The sequence below is a fragment of the Dendropsophus ebraccatus genome, chromosome 10 (genome assembly GCF_027789765.1).
Source record: "Dendropsophus ebraccatus isolate aDenEbr1 chromosome 10, aDenEbr1.pat, whole genome shotgun sequence".
Taxonomy (NCBI): Eukaryota; Metazoa; Chordata; class Amphibia; order Anura; family Hylidae; genus Dendropsophus; species Dendropsophus ebraccatus.
This window is the reverse complement of record NC_091463.1, coordinates 24,035,221-24,053,555: the sequence shown is the minus strand read 5'-3', so window position 1 is coordinate 24,053,555 and position 18,335 is coordinate 24,035,221. Positions and strand designations below refer to the sequence as shown.

General features: G+C 43.9%; 1 protein-coding gene across 2 annotated transcripts in view; it reads right to left on the bottom strand.

Annotated features, from left to right (window-relative positions):
• ASTN2 (astrotactin 2) overlaps positions 1–18,335 on the bottom strand; it is a 526,582-nt gene that overhangs the window by 360,849 nt on the left and 147,398 nt on the right. The gene's annotated exons all lie outside the window — the stretch shown is intronic.

Below are 18,335 nucleotides of genomic sequence, written 5' to 3'. Positions count from 1 at the left end.
TACTCAATGTACAGTAGCGACCCTTTTATCTGTTTAAACAATGGGACAAGACTCTCAACAAAATCAATGGGATCAGTAGAGCTCCATTCTTGACGCCATGCAGCAGTAAAGACGGTTCCCCAAAATGAATCTGGCAGTGAACCCAGCCCAACTTATTAAACTGTTATCTAGCTTAAAGGACTTTTCTGTAGTTGTTATCTTGCACACTGAAGAAGTACTACAACTCACACTGCGAACTGTAAACTGTACCTGTCAGCCTCGCCACTGTTTCTGGGCAGCGACAAATTTCTCTCTTCGGGGTCACTTTGGGTCTCAATGAATACAAAGATTAGAATGTTGCATTATGGTCTTATTGCGTCTTCGTGTCTATGGAGACATGAATTTCTGGACAAACAGACGAAATCGTCGTTGCTCCAGCAGCAGCCCTGCTGACAGGTCCGCTTTAATAGGATTGTATTGGCAGTAAGTACATGGATTTCTGTAAGCTCCATTAAGATGAATAGACCAAAATCAAAGTTACACTGATGACCTGTTCTTAGGATAGGTCATCAATGTTTGATGGGCGATTAGTAGATCATATTTGCACTCCATGTCTTGCACAGTAAAGAGACATTTCAAATAAAATTAAAATAATAAGGAAAATTTTAATCTTGGCGGCGAATGTCATCTATTTCTCCTGTACTCATTTTGGCTCTGCTAAACTCATGATTTAACTCATATTTAATTTCCATTTCAAATCATGGTCTATTAACAGTAAGGAGATTTTCACAAAGGCGCATTGGTTGTGAAAATTTTTGTAACAGTCCCATTTATTGGAATGGGACATGCACACATTTATGTGCTTGCCTCCAAAACAAACCCATTGTGATAAATGTCAATGATTTTCAGTCCTAGAGAAATCTGCTGCGTACAAACGTTCCCTTAGGCTCAATTTCTAACGCTCATGAGTCAACAGATTAATTACGGCTACGGTGTTTTACAGCAGTTAGGACTTCATTTACTGCATGACTACAGGCTGCTGTAAACAGGTGCGGGGGAAATCAGTATATCTGCTAACTGAAAAACTGCTGGGAAAAAGGTCCTAATATTTTTTGTAAAAAATATAAGTTTGTATTTTAACTTTTCAAAAAATGTTATATTCATATTCTGGGTTTATGGAACTTCCAGTCCCATGTGTACAATACATAGCAAACAGCATTACTACAAATACATTCTGAATAACCCATCCCCAAAGCCACTTCCTATAATCTCTGATTTCCTAAACTAATACATGCTGATCTGCTCCGCCATATGGCACTTAATACCATTCCAAATTATGAACAATCATTTAATCAGGAAAGAGATTTTTGTGAGAAAAATTTAAATGACTAAAAATTAAAATGAAAAAACAAAACAAAAAAAAAAAAAACATGTTTTGCAAAGTTATAAAATAAATTGGCACTAAAATTGTGATAGTTATTTGTTCTGGTGATGTACACTATAGAAACTTCATTATACTATGATTACTCAATTTGTTTTATGTTGCAAAAGGCAAAAAGGCATCAACATTCATACCAGTAGTTTCCTAGTGTCAATCCCCAGTACAAAAGGACCGAAAGAGACAAAAAATACTATGTATACTGCTTGTGTCTAAGCAGGATTCCCCACAAAAAAACGATCCCCCAAGGGCTCACAATGTGGAACACTTGAATACAGGGCCGATTTTGGGGTCTCTGAGGTTTGCCTCAGGCGGCCGCCCCGTGTGATGGCCGGCATCGCCCCCCCCCCCCCCAGCCAGCCGCTCACCTGTCCCACGCCGCAGCCGGCCTGCGCTCTACGCTGTTCCCACATCCCGTCAGGTCCCGCGACGTCACCCTGCAGCTGTCACGGACCTCCAGGCTGTGGTGAGTGAGTGGGGTGATCGCGACCCGATCACCCCACCGCGTCCCCCACCGACCCCGGGCACTCACCACAGCCTGGAGGTCCGTGACAGCTGCAGGGAGATGTCGCGGGACCTGACGGGATGTGGAGAGCGCGGGCGACGGGACAGGTGAGCGGCCGCTGTCATTTTTGTTAAGTGATACTTAACAAAAATGACAGCAGGGGGGACATAATGCCGCCCCCCCTGCCGGACCGCAAAATCTGCCGCCTGAGGCGGAAGGCTCATTCCGCCTCATGGCAGAAGCGGGCCTGCTTGAATACTACCCAAAATGACAAGAGAAGATGATAAATAATACATAAAAAAGGTGAGATGTGAGAGGTACAGGTTTGGGTGGGAAAGCACCCCACTCGTTCCGCCATCACTGTGGCTTCCCCAGGATGGTCGTATTTATAGTCTATTTATATTGACAATCATAAACCAGGGACAGCCCACCATACCACATCAGGGAGCTGTTGGAGTTCTGTTTGCACGCTTTTTCTGTATCTGATGATTCCCCTATCTACCTCTTCCTTTCCCAAAGCCACCCATGTTGTCCACTAAAGGCAATCTGTCATCTGTTTAACTCTGACCCGAAATGTGTTGGAGCTGTGATCCAGGGATAACTCACCTGTCTCGAGACCCTGTAGCAAGTCATTCTTTGGTTCAAATCCCTGTTGAAATTCAGTGAATGGCCGACTTTTAATGGCAAATAATTGCCGTCATCTTAAAACAATGGCCATTGTTTTTTAAAAAAAATAGCCATTATTGGCCATTAAATGACGGCCATACACTAAATTTCAACAGTGTGTGAACATAGCCTTTCTGTGTTTTCAATCCACTCCTGGTTTTGGTTGCAAAATACTGAGCAAAATTTTGTGTGTGAACATGTGTGAGCCTTAAAAATTATACAATAGCGAGGGGGGGGGGGGGGGGGGGGGGGGGGGGGGGAATAAAAAAAATAAAGACCCATATTACATGTTCATCAGGGGATCTGAACCAAAAAAATATCTGCTGGCAGGTCTCTAGACAGATAAGTTACCCCTAGACCACAGTTAGAACACATTTGGTCTCAGAGATTCAACTATATCTGAGTGTTTCTCTCAGGCATTACCTGCCTACAGAGGACTGATCTGCAATCAGAGACACTGGCAGCTGAGCGAGCAGGAGGCTGGGCAGCACTGATTACTCATGAAAAAGAGGGAGGAGGGAGGAGTGGTGGGTGTGGCACAAACAACACGTCTTTGACACTTCATTACAGTAGGAGACCTGAGAATGTACATAATCCACTGCACGGAAAATAACTAAAAGAAACCATGCTCTCTCGGGGACTGCCAGCTAGAGCACACTGTCACCACCTTAGGTAGGACCTGGGAGCTGACAGATTCCCTTTAAGTAAATGTAATAGTGATTTAAAAAAAAGTAATAACAATTGTTGTGGATCAGAAGCAAACATTTTACTTAAAGGGAACCTGTCACCCCCCGTACCGGGGTGACAGGCTCCCGACCCCCCGTTAGAGACCCCTATACTTACCTCATCCCGCCGGGTCCCGGTTCTGGATTCGGTCGGGTCCCGGAGATCTCAGCCGCTGCAGCCCGGCGCGCGCGCTGAGAGATGAGTCCAACGCTCATAGAGAATGACAGGAGAGTCCAGCGCTCCGTCATTCTCTATGAGCGTTGGACTCACCTCCCAGCGCGCGCGCCGGGCTACAGCGGCTGAGATCTCCGGGACCCGACTGAATCCAGAAGCGGGACCCGGCGGGATGAGGTAAGTATAGGGGTCTCTAACGGGGGGTCGGGAGCCTGTCACCCCGGCACGGGGGGTGACAGGTTCCCTTTAACTAAACAAGTTTTCAGATTAATTTCCCCTTTAAATTTTATAGAGCCTCAGAAACCCTTGGATGAAGTACCTGGAAGAACGCATTAAAAGGAAAGGTTGGCAATGTTTTTACTTAGATAATTTCCCTTGAGACAACCACAGTTTAACATGGGTGACCCAATAATAAGTGAAGGCATAGTTCTTATCAATATCTCCCTCTTTAATGGTGCAATGGGCAGGACTATGGGGAGAAACAATTAATGATTCCTCAGTTAAAGGCATTTTACTGCAAATTAAAGGAGTAATAGGCTGAGGTACAGTAGCTGGTCACATCGCTTTCTGCTTTACTAATATGGTGTGTCTTACAAACAGAGTGTGCATGGGAAAATCCTGTCTTCTGTATATACACTGCTATGTAAGCCATTCCTGTTCAGTAAGTTTGAGCTTCAAGGTCTTAATTGGAAATAACATCACAATTAATCATCTTGCATTTTAAAGTGGATCTTTCAGCAGCTTTTTGCTGACTAAAGTAGTAGTTCTAAAGTAAAAGCAGTGTACAATAAGGCTTCTTACTAGAGATGAGTGAACCTCAAGAACGAGATAATCCAAACCCGAGTGTGTGGCCTTTGATAACCGGTGGCTGAAGTTGGATGCAGCCCTAGGGAGTCCTGGAAAACATGGATATAGCCTATGGCCTATAGCTATATCCATGTTTTCCAGGCAGCCTTAAGGCTGCATCTAACTTTTTGAGCCACTGCTAATCAAATGCTGCATGCTCAGGTTCGTTTATCTTTACTTCCTACCCTCACACTACAGAATAAGAGAGGCTATTCAAGTGGAATCTCCCCCGCGGACTCCACTTGAAATTCTTCCTGTCGCAATTATTCAATGGGATTTCTTAAGTGCAATCTGCCATCGCCAGCTCTTATTTTAATCCATCACTCCAATACTGAGATATAAGCACTTTATTCTAATTCACGATGGGGCGTTGCAATGTCCAGACCATTCCCATCTAATGCCCTTATGCCTGCATGTAAATGCCCACTCCATTTAGATTGATAGAATGAACATTACTGGGCTGTATCTCCTAATATGCATAATACTTCTAAAGCTTATATCTCAGCGCTGGAGCAATAGATTGAAATAAGAGTTATACCTCTCTGTTCGGGGTATGAAGCCCTATTGTATATATTCTCTGCTTATGTGGATTTTTTTTTTTTCAGATTCAATTTTTAATGAACATTGTTTCCCCCAGTGCAATTTAGTACAGACAGGTAAACACTTTACACTTTCTGAAGACTACATGCAGGATGTTTTACAAAAAAATAAATAAATAAAATAAAATAAATAAATAAAATTTGGGAAATTGCAAATATACATTGGCTGGTGTAAAAAATTGTATATAATGTACCATAGAAATATATATAATACAAAACCTGTTCATGCTTTGATGTATTAGGCAAGGTGTTATAGCCAAGATACAGAGGTGGCATTGTATTTTTATGTACCCTCTGTTCTAATCCAGCAGTAGTGCTCACGTCCCCATTGGGTGGGAAGACTTGTGTGGAGCCAGTGGGCCACTATCTCCTCCAAGCCTGGTACATAATACATGTCAAAGCCAAATTGGTGTATTCATCCTTCAGCATGTTTTCGACATATTGGAAAATACAGACTAATGGAGATAATCTTCTTTTGTGAAGATAATAAAATCCCCTAAATCCCAAGGCAGGTGGCAAAGTTCACTAGTGGAAAGATAGGGTATTGATGATAAAACAGTTCAGACGCTATAACCCTTATATCTTTATATCTCTTCTTTTTAACCAAAAGTGGATGTATGTTATAGAAAAATCCATAGCCATCTGCCCTACTCATCCTCATGGGAGATCAGATTAGTGGTCAGAAAGGTCGATACGGAAAAATTAGCAGTATTTTTCTGCATATTCTAGACATGTTTTATCTGAAGATATTGGTAAAACGGCTTTTCTAGGGGGAAAGTCTTGTAGAGTGCTGTCTTCTTACAGCTATGTAATAAAATGGATCCCTACTAATTCCAATGGGCTAAAGATCTCAAGTCAAAAGAATTACAGATATTCCAGATTGTGTCTGATGGGTATAAATTGGTTACACCCTATAAAATATAATTTAGTTTATATGTAGACTTATGGTGGAAGGCTTACTATTCGCCAGCTGTGAATATCTAGATTCTAGCAGATTCTTGGCACTCCACCCCAATCCCTAAAAAGCTCAAGATGAACTGCTTAAAGGGAACCTGTCACCCTGTGGCCCCGAAGTCCTGCCTTCTCCACGCCTCCGACAGTTGATTGACGCCGCTCTTCTTCTTCCTCGTCTTCTGTCTTCTCGCCAAATCCTGCGCAGGCACCATGACGGATGTTGTCGGTGCATGCGCAGTTCACAATTGAAGGCGCTCCACAGCTTCACTGTTTACCACGCATGCGCAGAAGAAGTGACCAGACCTTTGCACCGGCGCCTGCGTGGGTATTCGTGAAAAGACTAAAGACTGAAGACGTCAATCAAGTTCCAGGAGGCGTGGATGGGCAGCAACGAGAAGAGGACCTCATGAATAAGCTGGACTCATCTCGGCTCATTACCATAATGGGCGTGAGAAGATTCAGCGATTTCTCTGTGTCAACAGCGGGATCCGGGACAGGACCGGGACCGATTTGGTAAGTATATTGAGCTTTATTGCAGGGTATCTCCTTTTCTGCCTGGGGCCACAGGGTGACAGGTTCCCTTTAAAGGGAATCTGTCACTAGGTTAATGCCGCCTTAACTGAGGGCAGCATAAACTAGTGACAGAAATGGTGAACAAATCAGTATATTACTTGTATAATTCTGTTCAGCTGTTGTCCTAATATGCAGGAGAATAGGATTCTTGCCACATCGGCCCCCCCTGCCCTCCAGCTGCTGAGTGACAGTTGACTGTCTATACACAGCTGGCAAGAGGTACTCAGGGCTGTTTTTTTTTAGTGTATGGCCGGGGAAGGGGTGGAAATAGAGGCCGCCAGTCACTTACCTTCCCAGTTCCAGCATCGGGTCCTGGATCACGCCGCTCCGTTCTCCTGTGCCACTGACGCTTCCTGGTCTGAGTGTAGCGTGATGTCTCAAGGCAGCTCAGCCATTCAGCGGTCATAGAGGGAAGAACAGGGTGGCGCGATCCGGGACCTGGCACTGGAATCGGGGAGGTAAGTGACCGGCGGCGTCTATATCCACCCCCTCCCCGGCCATACACTAAAAATAACCCCAGCCTGGATTACCTCTTTAAGAAAGACTGGTTACTGTGCTCCATGCCTCGATATAAATGAGTTTTAGAAGGCATGGATGCACAGGTATAGATGCTGATGAAGCTGGAAATGGCTACAAAAGCTGTGATAAACCTCTGATTGAACATTAATCCAGTTAGATGAATTCTTTCACAGGGAGAAAATACAGGACTGTTATTTCTCTCCCGAGAAGTGGTTCTACTCTAAGGATTACTCCAAGAATATGGGCAATTTTGGAAGAGGTAAAAAATGGCAAAAGAGAGTAAACTGCAAGATCATCTGTTCACGAGTCCATTAAACAAGACTGGTGCTCTTGGAAGGAAACCATAAGGGCCCAGACTTCACGTCCGCAATATACTGTCTGTGCATGAACAGTATAATGCGGACTGGACCTTGGGGCTCCCAACATCATGATTCATTATGATGCTGGGAGCAACGAAAAACAGTGTCAGAACAGTAGCGCGAATATTTCAGAGCTCCTAGCATCAAAATGAATCATGATTAGAGATGAACGAACCGGGTTCGGGTTCGAGTCCATCCGAACCCAAACGATAGGCATTTGATTAGCGGGGGCTGCTGTAGTTGGATAAAGCTCTAAGGTTGTCTGGAAAACATGGGTACAGCCAATGACTATATCCATGTTTTCCACATAGCCTTAGGGCTTTATTCAACTTCAGCAGCCACCGCTAATCAAATGCCAAAAGTTCGTGTTCGGATGGACTCGAGCATGCTCGAGGTTTGCTCATCTCTATACATGATGTTTGGAGCTTTGAGGTCCGGTTCATTGTATACTATCCGTGGCCCCTCCAGAATCCACCTTGATGCTGCCCAATTCTTCTAGGACAATGTACTAAGGACAGATAAAACAAACGTTGAATTGTTTAGCACAAATCTCACCCTTACTGTAAAGCATGGTGGAGGAAACATCTTGGTTTGGGGCTGCCTTGCTGCCTCGGAGTCTGAATGCTTTGCAATCTTCCTCCTATATCTGAGACAAGTGCTTAGCCAATAACTGGCCAGGGTGAGGCACCACAGTGGGCAGTGATTAAGTCATGGTTTCTGAGCTATCGGAAGGAGGAAGAGAGAAGATCAGGTGGCCAGGCAGGGCCAAGCAAGAGCTATGGGGGGGGGGGGAGCAGGAAATCGGGGCTATGTAATTTTTTTTTTCTTTTTGGCAAAGAGGTCTGATCTAATATTTAATTTAAGCCTAATACTGTTAACATTTTAATAGTATTCAATGCAGAAATTCAGGTAATACCAAAGGGATCAATTACTTTTTCCTGAAACTGTTTCTCTTCTGGTCGATAGAAGTCCAGCACATGTTCTGGTATAGAGCCAACCAGGATTTCCTTGCAGAGTAGCAGTATGACCTTTCTCTATTGTATGTATGCCCTTGAATATAGTGATATAGACTGGTTTAAAGCTCGAAGTATCAGTCCATTGATTTTCAGATTACTGTTACACCATTGCACTTCTTGTTTTCCATTGGTACTGAAGCAGAAAGGCCTATGATACAAAGTCTCCGGGCTTTTATGGAACCGAGGAGGAGCACTGTGTACAGAACAGGTGGAACCTATTAACATGCTACTCTCAGAAGCCGAGCCGGAGCAAAAGCCATTTATACCAAAGCAGTTGTGGCTTTCCACGCAGGATAAGCAATGTGCACATAATGAATTACTACCTGTAATTTCAGAAACTTCAGGGTCCGTGTCAGGTAATAAGTCATCTGGTGTCACAACTGCATACACTACAGTAGATGAAATTGATAAAATTGAAATATGTCAGTGGTTTACTCACTGCTAGACGTGATGTGACTGCTAATGAGGTGAAGACAATGAGATGCTGAATGCTCTGTTTTGTGACGGTACACTCAATGACATTCGTGCAGAAGTAGAGAAGAATACCGAGTCCAAAGATCTTGTCTTGTCGTAAATTGTTAGAAAGCTGCGTTTTCTTTGGCAAAATAAAGCTTATTAAAGGGTTAGCCCCATCTCAATTAATATAGTTATAATTGTAGAGGTCATCATGATAACTATTTTTGTAAATATTTTCAATTTAAGCAAACTTGCCTCCTTCTACTGATATGCCGCTTTTTCCGTCCCATTGGTAATAGCTCACTGTTTAGGTTACCGACCACCACTCTGCTCTAAAAGCAGTGGTTGGACTAATACAGTGTAAATGTATAGAGCTATAATGTATATATACTGTATAATATATAAATAGTTGTATTTTAGCTATACAGATATATACTGTATATATATATATATATATATATATATATATATAGCCAGACTACTGTTTTTGGAGCAGAGTGGTGGTTGTAAACCTAGACAATGAGTTTTCAACAAGGGCTAAATTATCCTACAAGTATAACTATGTTATGCGACATGGAGAGAGAGGAGCGGCTGCACATCCCACCTATGGCTGATACTAATGCCGCCAGGCCTATTTTAAAAACCAACGCCAGGATGCCGGTACAGGATGCATGTGGTACATGGGGAAGTATGGTTTGATCAAATTATATACCAACATACTGGCGTTGGTTTTTAAAATTAGTGTCAGCCACAGGTGTGATGTGCAGTAGCTCCCTTCTCTCCATGTCGCATTTTATGTTTTTCTCCCTTTTCTGAGCGGCTGGAACTCCCCTTCATAAGACCCATGTGACCCAGATTGGCAGAATATACCTGTGCTCACATGTCAGTACCTCCATGTTTTTCCCATTCTGTCTGCACCAGTGGTGGTGAGTGTAATACCATATTCATACTTGTGTTGTTTGGGGGCAGCCTTCTCCGCCGGTGGTGCCGGCTGGGAATTGGTGGGGCATTTTGGGTTTGGTCCTGTGACATTTGGGTTGCAGGGCCATTCCATGGCCTCCCTTCCCTGCATGTGCACGCTTTGCGGGGTTGGCAGTCGCTGACCGACACAGTGTGGAGTTAGAGTAGGGACCCGTGTGAACCAGGAGACCTGCACGTGGTTCAAGAACGACTGAAAGATTTTTTATTCAACGAAAAGATTAGGGAATTATTGTTGAAAGACCAACGATTTTTTTTCGACATGTTGAAAAAAAATAGTGAACGACTCAACGACGATTTCGGAGTTGCCGTTCGCTCGTTTACAGCTATTCCACAGAACGAATATCGTGAGCGATTTTATGAACGATAATCGTTCGAAAACGTTCCGTGGAATAGGGCCTTAAGTCTCAGTGATTATTGGGCTGCAGTAAAAGTGGGCAAATAAAATATCAGAGGGCCTGGGCTTGGGAAAACACAGATGTTGCCATGATAGTTGTTAAATAGGTCACTTGCAGTTTTTAGGGAGTTAGGGACCAGCCCATTTACAGTCATAAGAGACATACATAGCCTGAGACCTCTGGAGAAACGCCTGAGTAAGGGTCCTTTAAGACGATGGTTTTGAAAGTCATAAAATCTAAGATTGCTCATAAATGGAAGCACTTCTCTTTTTGGCTCGAGATAACAAATTACACAAAAGTTAAATTCACTGTATGAAGTCTCAGCGGCCTCCTCCTCCCCAGATTGTGTTAAACTACACAATATAATGTGTGGCGATAACTGCAGGAGAACATAAATAGCAACAAGAGTACGTTAACCAAAATGTAACAACCGACAAAAAACAAAAGCAGAGAACTAACCACAAAAAAGAAGAGACTAGGGAGATGTAGTGTTCAAAGGGAAAAACTATTTGTAAGGTCCCGTGTATTCAGTACTAGACAATAACATGGAGAATCAATAGCCTGAATAATTCTGGAAACTTACATAGTCGTCAGATAGACATATATTGTGATTCTGGGAATAATCGGTTTCTGATGAGAGAGGTAGCGCATAAAGAAGGGGGGTGCCCACGGGTTGTGCTTATGAAAAAATGATAAAAAGTATTTTGGCAGACAGAACCGGGTCCCAACTGAGAGGAATATATAAAAGAGGCGTGGGGGTGGGGGGGAGACATGTAACCCACAAAATGCCACATCTTTTTCTACATACCTAACAGATTCAGTAAATTTAGCAATGGATAAAAATGAAATGTTGAGAAAAGAAAATGAGGAAACACTTCTTAAAGCGACTCTGTACCCACAATCTGACCCCCCCAAACCACTTGTACCTTCAGATAGCTGCTTTTAATCCAAGATCTGTCCTGGGGTCCGCTCGGCAGGTGATGCAGTTATTGTCCTAAAAAACAACTTTTAAACTTGCAAACCTGTGCCAAACGGCTGTGGCCTAGAGTGTCTGTACATCAGGCTGGCACAACCTCTCTGTCCCTCCTCCCCGCCCTCTTCATCATTAGGAATGCTCCAGGCAGATTTTCTACTATTCATCACCTGTGTCAGCACGGCACATGGGCTAGATCGTTAAGGCACCTGTGTAGTTTTTACTGCAGAGGAATAGGAAAAAGGGTGAAGAGGGCAGGGAGGAGGGACGGAGGGGTGGTGCAAAGTTAGGGCACAGATACTCCAAACCCTGGCCGTTGGGCACAGGGCTGCAAGTTTAAAAGTAGTTTTTTAGGACAATAACTGCATCACCTGCCGAACGGACCCCAGGACAGATCTTGGATTAAAAGCAGCTATCCGAAGGTACAAGTGGTTTGGGGGAAAAAGATTGTGGGTACAGAGTCGCTTTAACCCCTTAGTGACCGCCATGCTGCCTTTTCACGGCGGCCACTAATGGGCTTTATTCCGATGCGTACGCCTTTTAACGGCGGGCGCATCGGAATAAATTACCGCCCGGCGGCGGCTGCAGGACAGGTGATCAGCGGTCAGTGTGACCGCTGACACCCTCCTGTAACTGCCCGGAGCGGAGGATTCTCCGCTCCGGGCAGTTTAACCCGTTAAATGCCGCTGTCAAACCATGACAGCGGCATCTAACGGGTCCCGGTGGATCCCGGACGGCGCCGTGGTTCACTTACATGATCGCGATGTCCCGCGGCGCCGTCCGGGGTCCCGATGTCTCCATGGTGATTCCGGGGTCCTAATGAAGGTCCCCGGGGTCACCATGGAGATGCCTGATGCTGACAGGGGTGGCCGCGGCTATTGCCTGTCAGCATGAGGCATGATACAATACATTGCAGTACATCAGGTACTGCAATGTATTGTATCAGTGATCTAAGTATTTTACACTAGTGTACAGTAATGTACACTAGTGTAAAAGTAAAAAAAAGTGAAAAAAAGTGTGCACCAAACACAACACAGCCCCCCCCAGCCCCCCCAATAATAAAGATGCATTACATTCCCCATACACTATAAAACATTACATAAAAGTGATCAAAAACACAAATCCTATACATATTTGGTATCGTTACGTCCGTAACAACCCAATCTATAAAAATATATCAATAATTATATCGCACGACACACGCTGTAAAAAAAAAATAAAAAAAAAGTACTAGAATAGCTGTATTTTATCAATCCACTTTAGAAAATACGTCATAAAAGAGATCAAAAAGTCATATACATATAAAACTTGGTATCAATAGAAACTACAGATCTTCCCGCAAAAAATAAGCAAAAAATAAGCCCAAAACCGCAAAAGATGAGAACGCTATGGATCTTGCAATGCAGGGACAGTTTTTGTGGGTTTTGGCTAGGAAGATAGTTTCTATTGCGCCAAAGCGGTAATAGTTAAAAAAATCTATACAAATGTGGTATCGCCGTAACCGTAGCGACCCAGAGAATACATGTATTATGTTATTAGTGACCGCCGATACGGATTTTTACGGCGATCACTAATGGGGTCTATTCTGCTGCCATCAGCTCTTTATGGCGATGGTGCAGAATAGTGCAGCGGCGCCGGTAATGCCTGCAGCCCCCTCCTCTCAGCTATCGGAGGTAGCTGAGGGGTTGGGGGAGAGTGTGGGGTCAGTCCCGGCCAGTCCCCTCACCGGTGATCGCCGTTATTATCAGTATAAAGGCGGCTACCGGTAACGGGCATTGCCAGCGCAGCTGAACGCTTTCATCTCTTCTCACCGTGAATCCACAGTGAGAGGAGATGAAAACATGTCCCCCCATCCCCAGAATTAACCCTAGTGACCTGGCCACTGACCCTCCCCTCCCTGGGCGGCCATCTGATCCAAGATGGCCGCCGTCATCACTGTGAACAGACTGTTCACAGTGATGGATTCCTAAAAATGATCCAAGCTTCATTCTCTCCACCACCGAAGGGGGCGGAGAGCATGGGGCAATGATCAGTGACCACCCGGTGTGGTCCTAGTACAAGTGATCAGCGGTATATACTATATACCACTGATCGCTTGTTCCAAATGGTGCCGGCACTTTTTTACGCCTGTCACCAAAGTCAAGTGCCCTGGATTACCCGTAACCACCCTGGATTACTTGTAACCACCCCAGATTACCTGTAACCACCCCAAATTACCCATCACCACCCCAGATTACCCGTAACCACCCCAGATTGCCCGTAACCACCCCAGATTGCCCGTAACCACCCCAGATTGCCCGTAACCACCCTAGATTGCCTGTAACCTCCCCAGATTGTCCGTAACCTCCCCAGATTGTCCGTATCCATCCCAGACAGCCCATAACCATCCCAGACAGCCCATAACCATCCCAGACAGCCCATAACCATCCCAGACAGCCCATAACCATCCCAGACAGCCCATAACCATCCCAGACAGCCCATAACCATCCCAGACAGCCCATAACCATCCCAGACAGCCCATAACCACCCCAGATTGCCTGTCACCACCCCAGAATTCCCGTAATCTCCCCAGATTGCCCGTAATCTCCCCAGATTGCCCGTATCCCCCCCATAGCCCATAACCATTCCAGACAGCCCGTAACCACCCCAGATTGCCACAGACTGCCTGTAACTACCCCAAATTGCCTGTAACCACCACAGATTGCTCGCAACCACCCCAGATTTCCCGTCACCACCCCAGATTTTCCGTCACCACCCCAGATTGCCCGTTGCATCCCCAGATAGTCAGTGAACACCCCCAGATTGCCCGTCACCTCCCCAGATAGCCAGTAACCACCCCTAGATAGCCAGTAAACACCCCAAGATTGCCCATAACCACCCCATACAGCCAGTAACCACCCCAGATTGCCCGTAACCACCCCAGATTGCCTGTGACCACCCCAGATTGACCGTAACCACCCCAGATTGACCGTAACCACCCCAGTTTGACCGTAACCACCCCAGATTGACCGTAACCACCCCAGATTGGCACAGACTGCTCGTAACCACCCCAGATTGCCCATAACCCCAACAGATTGCCTGCTGCCACCTCAGATAGCCAGTAAACACCCTGAGATTGTCTATTACCACCCCAGATAACCAGTAAACACCCACATATTGCCTGTAACTAAAATGACACTCCTTCTCTTCTGAGCCCTGCTGTGTGCCCATACAGTGGTTTATGCCCACATATGGGGTACCATTGTACTCAGGAGAACCTCCGTTACAAGTTTTGGGGTGCTTTTTCTCCCTTGTTCCTAGTGAAATTGAGAAATTTCTAACTAAACAAACATGTTATTGAAAAAATTCAATTTTTTTCATTTTTACGGTCTAGTTTTGAATACTTTCCTCCAATACCTGTGGGGTCAAAATGGTCACCACACCCCAAGATAAATTCCTTGAGGGGTGTACTTTCCAAAATGGGGTGATTTTGGGGGGGGAGGGTTCTATTCTGTAGACATTACAGGGGCACTGCAAACGCACCTGGCGCTCAGAAACTTCTTCAGGAAAATCATGCACTGAAAATGCTTGGCGCTCCCTCCCTACTGAGCCCTGCTGTGTGCCCACACAGTGGTTTATGCCCACATATGGGGTACCGTTGTACTCAGGAGAACCTGCCTTACATATATTGGGGTGAGTTTTCTCCCCTGTTTCTCGTGAAATTGAGAAATTTCAAACTAAACAAACATGTTATTGGAAAAATTCTATTTTTTCATTTTTACTGTCTTCTTTTGAATACTTTCCTCTAATACCTGTGGGGTCAAAATGGTCACCACACCCCAAGATGTATTCTTTGATGGGTGTACTTTCCAAAATGGGGTGACTTTTGGGGGGGTTCTATTCTGCTGACACTACAGGGGCTCTGCAAACGCACCTGGCGCTCAGAAATTTCTTCAGCAAAATCTGAACTGGAAATGCTAATTGGCGCTCCTTCCCTTCTGAGCCCCGCTGTGTGCCCACACAGTGGTTTATGCCCACATATGGGGTATCGTTCTACTCAGGAGTACCTGCCTTACATATATTGGGGTGAGTTTTCTCCCCTGTTCCTCGTGAAATTGAGAAATTTCAAACTAAACAAACATATTATTGGAAAAATTCTATTTTTTCATTTTTACTGTCTTCTTTTGAATACTTTCCTCTAATACCTGTGGGGTCAAAATGGTCACCACACCCCAAGATGTATTCTTTGATGGGTGTACTTTCCAAAATGGGGTGACTTTTGGGGGGGTTCTATTCTGCTGACACTACAGGGGCTCTGCAAACGCACCTGGCGCTCAGAAATTTCTTCAGCAAAATCTGAACTGGAAATGCTAATAGGTGCTCCCTTCCTTCTGAGGCCTGCTGTGTGCCCATACAGTGGTTTACGCCCACATATGGGGTACCGTTCTACTCAGGAGAACCTGCATTACAAAATTTGGGGTGCATTTTCTCTCATGTTTATTATGAAAATGAGATACTTTAATCTTAACAAATATATTATTGGAAAATTTCTATTTTCCATTTTTTTCCGGCCTAATTGTGAATACTTTCCTCCAACCCCTGTAGGGTTAAAATGCTCATTATACCCCTAGATTAATTCTTTAAGGTGTCTAGTTTCCAAAATGGGGTCACTTATGGGGGTTTCCAGTATACAAGCCTCCTAAATCAACTTAAAAAAAGAACTGGTCCCTAAAAAAATCAGTTTTGGAAATTTCATGAAAATTTGATAATTTGCTGATACATTTCTAAGCCCCGTAACACCCTAAAAAAAGTGAAATATGTTTACGAAATGAAGCCAGAGTAAAGAGGACATATTGATAATGTGACTTACTAACTAATTTTTGTCATGTGCCTTTTTTTTTTAGAAGCAAAGAATTTCAAAGTTCGTAAAGTGCAAAATTTTCAAATTTTTCATTATATTTTGATGTTTTTCACAAAAAACACACAAGACAGTGACCAAATTTTGCCACTAACATAAAGTACCATATGTTTACGAAAAAACAATCTCAGAATCGCTAGCATACGTTAAAGCATCACTGAGCTATAAGCGCATAAAGTGAGACAGGTCAGATTTTGAAAAATGAGCCTGGTCATTAAGGCCCAAACAGGCTTGGTCCCTAAGGGGTTAAAGGGAAACTGAGAGACCGAAAATGCATCTATCCGTGCTGCCAGTTTCTAATTACCTATAACAGGAACATTGTATAGGTACCTTTAGCGCTGTTCTGTGATTCAGCATTTTTGTAAAAGACAAACTTTATTTTGTGTCAGTCCTGCTCTTTGGCCACGCCTCTTTCTCCAACCTGCCTCGCCTCCTCTGTTTGCCAATCATTCTCAAAGGAAGCGGGGCAGCCTGGAGACCAGAGAACTGGAGACGAGGGCGGGCAAAGGCAATGTCACATACCTGCCTCTGTGATAATGTCACCAGAAAAAAAAGTTTGTATGTTATAAAGACGCCAGATCACAGAGTAGCGCTTAAGGTACCTATTAAAAGAGACAAAGTTCACAACAGCACAAACAGTGCGCGACGTTTCGGCTGTATAAGCTGAAATTTTGGCACTGGTGTGTCATTAAAATACGGCTTACTTTTTTAGATCTGCTGTCTCTCTTCTCATTTTTGAAAGGTACCTATAAGATGCTCATGTACTAGGTAACTGGAGCTTGGATATACAGTAGGCATATCCGTGCTGTCAGTTTCCATTAAATTATATGACTTGTTCCTAAGTGGATGAGAGCTGATATGTTATGCAATTTAATAAAGGTTAAAGCATTACTGTCATTTGTATTAAATTTTTACCTGTCATCAGACATGTCAAAAGTACGACAGTAACCCTTTAAAGGGGTATTCCCTCAGCTCTGCTACATCTTCAACACCATCTCAGCTCTGCTATATCCCCATCATTATCTTAGCTTTGCTACATCTTCAACACCATCTCAGCTCTGCTATATCCCCATCACCATCTCAGCTCTGCTATATCCCCGTCACCATCTCAGCTCTGCTACAGTATATCCCTGTCACCATCTCAGCTCTGCTATATCCCTGTCACCATCTAAACTCTGCTATATCCCCGTCACCATCTCAGCTCTGCTACACCGTCATCATCGCCATCATCAACTCAGCTCTGCTACACCATCATCAGACGTAAGCATTGCATGATGGGAAATGTAGTTTCCTATCTCGATTATAGACCATCTTTTAGAAAAACTTGTAACTCAGGAACGGCAGCAGCTAGAAAGATGGGAGACGGCTCAATATACTCAGGGGGACTTGGTGAGTAAGACCAGCTAGATTTGGGAGCATTTCATCTTTTTTTTGCTCTTGGGGGGAATACTCCTTTAACAGTGTAATAAGGTTCCGTTTGGAAAGCATTTTTTTTTTTTTTTTTGCTTTGTTTTCACTATGGTGGCAAAAACCCTTTCTCCATAGAAACATTGGAGAAAATTGTTTAGTTTCTATTTTACAACTTCTGCAGTGTCCTGTTATCTGTGAAGTCCATCAGAGAAGCTATTCACTTATGGGTTTGTTATCAGCCTCTTTCCTCTCCTGAAGGAAAGATTTATGAACATATCAAAGTTGACGTTTGATTCGGAGCTTAGAAGTTGACTTGGGAGAGGTGAGATAGGGGCAAAAGAGAGACTACTCATACTAGCTTTTTGTCAGACTTCCCTGATAACAGGACACTGCATAGGTTGTAGAGTAGAAAGTAAGCAAAAATGTTAATGACCTATTGAGAAAGTGGTTTTAGTATCATAATTAGAGATGAGCGGACCTTGAGCATGCTCAAGTCCATCCGAACCCGATCATTCGGTATTTGATTAGCTGGGGCTGCTGAAGTTGGATAAAGCTCTAAGGTTGTCAGGAAAACATGGGTACAGCCAATGACTATATCCATGTTTTCCACATAGCCTTAGGGCTTTATCCAACTTCAGCAGCCCCGCTAATCAAATGCCGAACAATCGGGTTTGGATGGACTCGAGCATGCTCAAGGTTTGCTCATCTCTAATCATAATACATAATAAGCAAGAACAACCAAAAAGAATAAACTATACAAATAGTATAACTTTTTTCCTATTGACTTTGATCTTTTCTATGCATATACTTGTATGTGTTATGTTGGACTTCTTTACATTCTTAGGGTGCGTTCACACCTACAGGATCTG